Source organism: Elephantulus edwardii, unplaced genomic scaffold (genome assembly GCF_000299155.1).
Source record: "Elephantulus edwardii isolate Elephantulus edwardi_28Jun2011 unplaced genomic scaffold, EleEdw1.0 scaffold00266, whole genome shotgun sequence".
In the NCBI taxonomy this organism is placed as follows: Eukaryota; Metazoa; Chordata; class Mammalia; order Macroscelidea; family Macroscelididae; genus Elephantulus; species Elephantulus edwardii.
Window position 1 is genome coordinate 235,210 of NW_006400016.1, and position 10,191 is coordinate 245,400.

Genomic DNA, 10,191 nt, shown 5'->3' on the forward strand with positions numbered 1-10,191 from the left:
AAGTATCTCTACTAGCATAAGCACAGTAGAAAAATTTCTATTAAATTGTCAATAGTGACAAAGATGCTCACTGTTTCAATGATGCAACTCTAAATATAAAGATTATCCAAAAACGACTAAACAGTTCATCAGCAGAGAACTGCCAAAAGTCCAGGCTGGGTTTAGAAGGGGTCGTGGTACTAGGGATATTGTAGTTGATGTCAGATGGATCTTAGCTGAAAGCAGAGAATACCAGAAGAATGTCTATCTGTCTTTCATTGATTATGCAAAGGCACTTGACTGTGTGGATCATAACAAACTGTGGCTGACTCTGAGAAGAATGGGAATCCCAGAACATTTAATCGTGCTAATGCAAAACCTATACTTGGACAAAAAGGCAGTCGTCAGAACAGAGCAGGGCAACACTGTATGGTTCAAAATTGGGAAGGGTGTACGTCAGGGATGTGTCCTATTCTCCATACCTTTTCAACCTGTATGCAGAGCAGATTATCTGAGAGGCTGGGCTCTATGAGGAGAAGCGTGGCGTTAGGATTGGTGGAAGATCTATCAACAATCTGCTCTACGCAGATGAAACAACCCTGCTCGCTGAAACTGAGGAGGACCTCATGCACTTACTGCAGAGGGTCAAGGACTGCAGCCTTCAGTATGGACTGAGGCTCAATGTCAAGACAACAAAGATTCTCACCACTGGACCAATCGGTAGCATCAGGATGGATGGCAAAGAGATCGAGATTGTTCACAGCTTCAGTTTGCTCGGCTCCACGGTCAACAATCTTGGCAGCCAGGAAATTAAAAAAAAGTATTGCGATGGGAAAGTCTGCTGTTAGGGACCTCTCTAAAGTACTCAAGAGCAGAGGTGTCTCTCTGGAGACTAAGGTCCGAATGATAGAGGCCATGGTTTTTGCAATCACTTGTTATGCATCAGAGAGTTGGACAATGACTAGTGAGGACAGAAGGAGAATTGACACCTTTGAGCTGTGGTGCTGGAGAAGAGTATTGAATGTACCATGGACTGCCAAGAAAATAAACAGATTCATCCTAGAGAGGGTTAAACCAGGCTACTCCCTGGAGGCAAGGATTCTGGGGCTTCATCTAACATACTTTGGACATGTTGTAAGGAGAGACAGGTCCTTGGAGAGGGACATCATACTTGGTAGGGTAGAGGGACAGCACAGGAGGTGAAGACCCTCTATGAGGTGGATTGATTCAGTGACTGGGATAATCGGGATGGGTGTGTCAGAGACAATGCGAATGGCACAGGATAGAGCAAGGTTTAGGGCTGTTGTACAAAGGGTCGCAAACAACTCGACGGCACATAACAACAAACAAATATAAATTAGCAAGAAGTTAAACAATCACCAACACACAAGCTTGTAAACATTAAGCTACAGAACATCACTCATAATAAGGGATGTAAATTAATTGTACAATGAGGTAACAATTCTCACTCAACTCTTTACTAAAATAAAACCAAAATATAATGCTCTCACAGTGAGTTTCTATAAGAAAAGGTTCTCTGGGTGACGGAATGTGGTTGAGGTTCTATAAGAAAAGGTTCTCTGGGTGACGGAATGTGGCTGCGCGGTGAGGCGCGTACCATGAGGTGCTGTGGCTCTGCTTGCGGGGTTTCGTGCTTGTGAACTTCTTTTTTTTTTTTTTTCTATAATTATATTTTATTAATTTTCATAAACATTTACAGAGATTTTGGGCTTCCACTCATTCATTGTTGCACTATTCTCTCTACCCTCCTCCCAGTTTGTTCTTGTCCAAATGCCACAGTGCTTGTCAAAGCCAGTTCTGATTAATCTTCTTTGTCAGTGTATCCTTTGCCATTCCCTATCACTCCTCCCTGAGAGAGACTTCATCGTGCTTGTGAACTTCTGAGCCCCTGAGCCCTCGCCCTGCAGAAATGCCAAAAGTCAAGTCCAAGGCAGCGGACCGGCGCCGCACGCCGGGAGCTGAAGAGCGCCGGAGGACTTATGTTCAACACGGGAATTGGGCAGCACATTTTGAAAAATCCTCTTATTGTTAACAGCATTATTGAGAAGGCTGCCTTGAGACCAACTGATGTCATCTTGGAGGTTGGACCTGGAACAGGCAACATGACTGTAAAGTTGCTTGAAAAGGCAAAAAAGGTAGTTGCTTGTGAACTTGATCCAAGGCCAGTAGCTGAACTTCACAAAAGAGTTCAGGGCACACCTCTAGCCAGCAAACTTCAAGTAATGGTGGGTGATGTGTTGAAAAGTGATTTACCGTTCTTTGATGCTTATGTCACCAATCTGCCTTACCAGATCTCTTCTCCTTTTGTGTTCAAGCTCTTGTTGCACCGACCTTTCTTTAGATGTGCTATCCTCATGTTTCAAAGAGAATTTGCTCTCCAATTGGTTGCAAAACCTGGGGACAAGTTATACTGCAGACTCTCAATTAATACACAGCTCTTAGCACGTGTAGACCATCTAATGAAAGTTGGGAAGAATAACTTCAGACCACCACCCAAGGTAGAATCCAGTGTTGTAAGGACTGAACCTAAGAACCCGCCACCACCAATCAACTTTAAGGAATGGGATGGCCTCGTAAGAATCACCTTTGTAAAAAAAAAAAAAAAAAAAAAAGAATCACCTTTGTTAGGAAAAACAAGACACTGTCTGCTGCATTTAAGTCAAGTGCTGTGCAACAACTGCTAGAAAAAAAACTACAGAATTCACTGTTCAATCCATAACACTGTAATACCAGAAGATTTCAGCATAGCAGATAAAATACAGCAAATCCTAACCAACACAGGCTTTAGTGATAAACAGGCCCGTTCCATGGACATAGATGACTTCATTAGATTGCTACATGGATTCAATGCAGAAGGGATCCATTTTTCTTAGATATCTGGAAAGCAGCACTTGTCAAGAGCAAAAGGTAAAAAAAAAAAAAAATCCACCCTGGATTATTTATTTTTTAATGGTTTGAGAAGATGAACTGCATTTTGTACTTTTGGTACAGTATTTGCTGGACTGCCTTTTTTTACTTAATACTACTGTTGTCACCATTTATTCTGAATTTTAAAGGAAATCAGTTCTAGGAGCCCAGGTGGTGCAGCAATCACATCCTCTATTAACCAGAAGGTTGACAGTTTGAATCTACCAGCTGCTTTGTAGGAAAACAGTGTGGCTGTCTGCTTCCATTAAGATTTACAGCCTTGGAAATCAGTTTTAAGTACCCAGAGTTTGTTTTGTGCATGTTCTGTATCAGGCAGGGTCCAGTCCATACTCATAATCTTCCAAGCTCAAAAGCCGCACACACGCACAACTTTACATTTACCATTTCTAACAGTTTATTATATAAAGATGTTATTTTCTTACTAGATATTTTCTTCTTAAATTATTACTGTGAGGACCATTTGGAGCTATGTCCTTCAAGTAATAAGAGTTACAGTAGGCTTGACTAGTCACCTATCTCCTTAGTCACAATTACTTCTCTCTAGTTCCTATTTACCCTGTAGTTTCTCTGTAACAATTTCACTTGTTCATCATTATGAGACCCACTTAACGTCCTGGGTGGTGAGCCTCAGTCTGCTACTGCCACCATGTGGTGCCCGATGTTACTTCTGGGCATAATTTCTACGTTTAAAATAAAGCTTATTTGGAAGGATATAAACCATAAAAAAAAGGTTCTCTGATACAGTGATGTACAAGTACTTAGCACTGGGCAATTCCATTTGTAGAAATATACTGTGGTGGAGGGTCTACTGTTCCAAATGGCTTCGTTAAGCCACTGCCTTTGACTTTCACCACATGGCTTGGCAAGACTATGCAAATAGGGTGTATTTAGTCTAATAGGGGATTGGCCAATTTTGTCATTAGTTCACTAGATTTCATCTGAACAGTTCAGTAGCAGTAATTAGGGAATCTCACTACTAGCAAGCAAGCAGAGACAGAGCACCGGTTCTTGTTCCATTCAGCCCTTAATCTACAACTAACAGCCACAGCAGACTGTCCACCTGAGTCAGTCAGGGAGGCGCCTTTGTCCAAGCCTGATGGTGGACTGGGGATGGGAGAGGGAAAGTCAGGGGAGAAGGTGTCATATTTAGCAGGACTAAACTTTGTAACACTACCCTAAAATTTCAAGGCTGAATGCCTGCTTACATGCTTAAGAAGCTGTCTTGATCTCAAGTCAACTGTATCCTGTTGCCAACCTAAGTTATAACCTGTTAAGTTCCCTAATAAGTCTGTCTAGCTGCTGCAATAAACTCTGGATCAAGTAAAGCAGGACTGGTGATGAAATAACAAGTGCAGGAACTGGGGAACCATGTCCGACTTCCTGAGAACTTGAGTTTTATACTGATGGGAACAGTTCTTGTGGAGTTAGTAGATAGGCCTCAGCTGTCCCTAAAACTGCCCAAACTCATATATTTTAGAGATACTCCTGCATTACACACAGGGTGACACATACAAATTAGTCATTCTTAAAATGTTAGTAATAGCAAGTAATTGGAAGCAACTTAAATGCCCAACAGACTGACTAAATAAGCAATGGTACATCCAAACAATAGCATATTATATACTACGGACCAAACAAAGCACCTACTTGAAAGATAAATACTCACTTGGGGCAAAAAAGAATGTCATAAAGGGTTTGAAAGGGATGAGATGGCTTTGAGATGTATTTTTGATGTCTGAATCTACAAATACATTACCAATTCTTAAAGAAACCAAGTTCATATTTTAAAAAGGAGTCCCTACAGACTGAGCTTTCTGGGCTTGTATTTGGCATTTCCTAAAAAACAAACAAAACAACAACAACAACAAAAAAAAACCCCTGAACATAGAAACTCCATATGGCCTAAATATCGAATTGCTTGGAATATACCCTGAGAAAATGAGAATTGAGGCACAAATAGAGACTTGTACACCAATGTTCACAGCAGCATTATTCACCATTGCAAGAACATGTCCCAAATGTCCGACAATGGAATGGATTGCAAAATTATGGTACATTCACACAATGGAATACTTATGCAGTAGGCAGGAGCAATGATTTTGTAAATTACTACCTAATATGGGAGGCACTGGAGAGCATATACTAAGTGAACTAACTCAAGTCTAATAAAGATACATACTGTATAAGACCATTCTTGTAGAACGAGTATGAGGATCCAAGGGGGGCTTAATCATAGAGTCACACAATTTTATGGGTGGCGGGATGAATGGTTAAAAGAAAGGGGAGAGATCCAGTGCGAAAAGCAATGTATATGAACTATGTAAGTTGTTGTTGTTGTTATGTGCGTTCGAGTCGCCTGCGACTCATAGCGACCCTATGTACAACAGCCCTAAACTCCGCTCTGTCCTGTGCCACTCGCATCCCAATTATCCCAGTCACTGAATCAATCCACCTCATAGAGGGCCTTCCTCTCCTGCGCTGTCCCTCCACCCTCCCAAGCACGATGTCCCTCTCGGTCTCTCCTCACAACATGTCCAAAGTATGTTAGACGGAGCCTCAGAATCCTTGCCTCCAAGGAGCCACCCGGTTTGACCCTTTCCAGGATGAATCTGTTAGTTTTCCTAGCAGTCCATGGTATTCTCAATACTCTTCTCCAGCACCACAGCTCAAAGGCATCAATTCTCCTTCTATCCTCCTTGGTCATTGTCTAACTCTCTGATGAATAACAAGTGATTGCAAAAACCATGGCTCTTCAGCACTTTGGAGAGGTCCCTAACAGCAGAATTTCCCATGGCAATATGCCTTTTAATTTCCTGGCTGCTGGTGCCAAGACCGTTGACTGTGGAGCCAAGCAAACTAAAGCTGTGTACAATCTCAATCTCTTCACCATCCATCCTGATGCTGCCAATTGGTCCAGTGGTGAGAATCTTTGTCTTCTTGACATTGAGCCTCAATCCGTATTGTAGGCTGCAGTCCTTGACACTCTGCAGCAGGTGCTTTAGGTCCTCTTCAGTTTCAGCAAGCAGGGTTGTGTCATCCGCATAACGCAGGTTGTTGATAAATCGTCCACCAATCTTGACCCCACATTTCTCCTCATAGAGCCCAGCCTCCCGGATAATCTATTCTGCATATAGGTTGAAAAGGTATGGAGATAGGATGCATCCCTGGTGTACGCCCTTCCCAATTTTGAACCATGCAGTGTTCCCTTGCTCTGTTCTGACGACTGCCTCCTGGTCCAAGTATAAGTTTTGCATTAGAACGATCAAGTGTTCTGGGATTCTCATTCTTCTCAGAGTCCGCTATAGTTTGTTATGATCTACACGGTCAAATGCCTTTGCATAGTCAATGAAACACAGATAGACATTCCTCTGGTATTCCCTGCTTTCAGCCAAGATCCATCTAACATCAGCTACGATATCTCTAGTACCACGACCCCTTCTAAACCCAGCCTGGACTTCTGGTAGTTCTCTGTTGATGTGCTGTTCCAGTCGTTTTTGGATAATCTTCAGTAAAATCTTGCTTGCATGTGAAATCCGTGAGATTGTTCTGTAGTTTCCACATTCTGTTGGGTCACCTTTCTTTGGGATAGGAACAAATATCGATCTCTTCCAGTCAGTTGGCCAAGTGTGGAAACTTTGTAAGTAACCAGAATAAAATTTTTAAAAATTTAAAACAAAAAATAACAAAACAAAACATTTCCAATATTGATTAATTTTATAAAACAATGCATGTGAATGACTGTATGAAAAATAATTTGAATGAAGAATAGTATGAAACACAATGTATATGAACGTTGTAAGCTAATCAATAGAAAATAAAAATTTAAATCCCCATTCGAATAAAAAGCAGTCTCTAAATAAAAAACAAATTAAGACAAACAAAGCCAAATGTACACTTGGTAACATATTTAGATTATATTATCTCAAAGACTTTAGAATAGAGAACATGGACTATATACTATTCAATAGCAAGCATTCTAGGAACCAGAAAAAGGCTACACAAAATTTTTTACTAAGGTTCAGTACTTTTATAATTAGCAGTTGTTAGCTGCTGCTAAGTTGGTTCTGACTCACAGCAACCATGTGTGTGGCGAGAACTGTTTCATAAAGGTTTTCAAGACTATGACCTTTCAGAAACAGACTGCCAGGCCTGTCCCAGGGCACCCTCTGATTAGGTTAAAAAGTCTTCCATTAGTAGCTTTATATTTAAACATTTACACCACATAAGATGACCTCTAACAAAACTAGTACTACTCTTTTGAAACCACTTTCTGCATACCGTATGATAAACAAAAGGAGTACTAACGGTAAAGATTTTAAGTATAAAAATACAATTAAGATCTAAGAAATTACTTAAGATTAGTATTGTGCCATTTAAATTAGAAATACAAGTTGTTGTCTGCCATCAAGTCAGAAATAACCCATAGCTGACAATCCAGCAGATTTTCAAAGGCAGTTAATTGCATTGGAGGAGACAGATTCAGGATTGCAGTACAGTTTACCAGTAGGCCACCAGGGCTCCCTGGAAATACCATATGAACCCATATTTTTAAAATACTAGCTCTGTCACTGAAACAGTCTTAGTGTTACAATGTTACTCCTAAAGCAATAGTAAGATAACTCCAGGTCAGGGAGGCAGATGTAGTGCAAGGAAGCATAAAGGGTATCAAATAATTTCAAAAGGAGACATGTGGCTAAAACTATGATAATATGAACATCACAAAGAAAAAATGAAAACTTGACATAGATCGACAAAATGACAAGCTGGAAAATAATTTGCAAATCCTGAAAATGACTAGTTTAGTTAAGGACTGTTCCACTGATGGAACCAAAGTCAAACTGACCTAGCTGCCACTGCAACTCACAGCAATGCTACAGGACAGAGCAAAACTACCTCAGTGCTAACCCAAAGGCTGCATGTTTCAGATGGCTGGAACTCACCTGCGGTTCCATAGGAAAAGGAACGGCAAACTCTCTTTACTATTTACAGCCTTCAAAACCTGATGGACGGTAACCAAGTTGGAACGGACTATGATTGTCATAAGTTAAAAAGCTATACAAAAGACAAATGTCTCCTCTTTACAGACAGGCTACCAACTTTTGAGTTAGTAGCCCACTGCTTAACCACTGTACCACCAGGGTTCTTTATTGATGTTGAGACCATTCTTTAATTCCGAATAAAAACACAATTGTTTTTACTGAAATGGTCTAAAGATTTTAAAGGACATTTCCTCAATAAAACATCCTTTTTTCCCCCTTTTCTTTTTCCAGGACTGTCAGGTTAGAAACCATTCTTGAGTGCTCACCGGTTGAACACTGAGAGTAGAAATAACCACCTACTCTTTGCCCTGATGCCTCAGGTACAGCAGAGCAGCCACACCTCATTAAAACTTCTTGATCTGCACAACCAACCTTAGTTGTAGATATTTATTATGTCTACCCATCTATCCTAATTAGCGAGAGGAGGATGGGCAATCCCCTTCAATGAGATTAACTGCCTCTGAAAACCTGCCAGAGGGTGGGTCAGCTATGGATTGGTTCAGTTTGATTTGACTGGATGGTACACAACAACAAAAACAACCCCGATATAAGAAAAACTGGAGTATAAAGTTTAAAATGTTACAAAGATACAAAGTGGTAAAGAATTAACACAAACAATCTAGTTTAAAAAGAAAACAGTATTCTTCAAAGACCTCTAGCTTACCTATCAAAGTATATTATGCTCAACAGACATGGACTTTTTAATGGAAATAAACATTTTTTTTCCTCCTTACTCTACAAACCATTCTGCATCCAGCTGTTGTTAATTTTTACTTACTAATCCATTTGGAGGAACCAAGAAGCTATGCTGCAATCTCAAATGCACAAGCCTCAAATTCACCAGCTGCTCTGCGGAGAAAGATGGGCAATTTCCTCTGGTGAGATTCATTGCTTCTGAAAACTACTAGCGGGTCAGTTATGGGTCAGTGGTATACAACATACATTTGGAGTTATTTGGTGTTAGTAAACAGGTTAGGTTGGTTTTTGTGGTACATTTGATTATTACTGTCCCACCAAAATTTTATCAAAACAATTGCCCACAGATAGACACAAATTTTATCTAGTCTTTTCCTAACCAAACATTAATGCAATGAGAAACCCCATACCTGTATCACTTCATGTATATGCAGGGTACATCTGTACGTTAAATTCTCAGTTATGGAACAGCTGGGTAAAAAATAGCTACTACAGATACTGGCAAATTGTCCTTAATGTTTGAGACTTTAGAACTCTTATTTAAACACACACACACACACACACACACACACACAGATATAAAAACTTTTAAAGATTACGGGTAAGTTCCTCCCCCAATCCCAACTATTTTTCTTAGAAATTTACTGACTTTTCTATGTGGTCTAACTACAATATGACCTATAGAATCAGTATGTGTAACGCTAGAAGGAAAAAACCTCAACCTATGAAAAAATACTTCCTTGCCACCCTGACCCAAATAAGTAAGAAACCATCAGGGAATAGTGTTATGACTTGAATATTTTTCTTAATTTAATGGGATCTTTAAAAAAATAGTAGGATTTTGGTTTGGTGGTTTCCCTCTCTCTTCTGCAAGTAGGGAGAGATTCCATAGTTCATATGGTAATCTGACCACTCAGAATGCTGTTGTCAACTACGTAACATTCTAACCAGTCTAATAATAACCATGGGAGCTCCAGAATCAGAAGGGGGAGAAAAACACGCCTGGCCTTTTTTTTTACACCTTGCTATTTTTAAGATTACATTAAATTAAGGCATTTACTTAAGTCTGAATACAATTCCCTGGTGGTTTTTTACTGAGGATTGGGGGAAAATGAGCATTTGTTCATTTATCTTCTGCTACTTATTAACACTTTCAAAGTTCTCCCTTAATAGTTTTGCATGCTTCTTGAGTTTATTAGTATTTTATCTTATTTTGGAAGTAGCCGATTTCATTTGCTCATTTGTTTGTATATTTGAAGGCTATTATTCATTTGAAATTCCATTATTTTGCTTAACTCTCTTATTTAAAATTATGTGAAAATGAAGGTAAATCTTTACAAAAGGCATCTTGACATACAGAAGCAATTTTCCCCATTACTTCATAAAATCCATGCATGTAGCCTTGGGGGAACAAACTTCGTCACCAACTAAGAGTTAAAACTCCTGGAATGTGTCCAAACTGATGGATAAGTATTGCAACAAGTAAGTGGCTATTTATCCCTCCCCCCAATAAATGTCTGACTTAGAA

General features: G+C 39.8%; 1 pseudogene; it reads left to right on the top strand.

Annotated features, from left to right (window-relative positions):
• The first annotated feature begins 1,909 nt into the window (after window positions 1-1,909).
• On the top strand, window positions 1,910-2,873 carry LOC102854778 (annotated as a pseudogene).
• The last annotated feature ends 7,318 nt before the right edge of the window (window positions 2,874-10,191 follow it).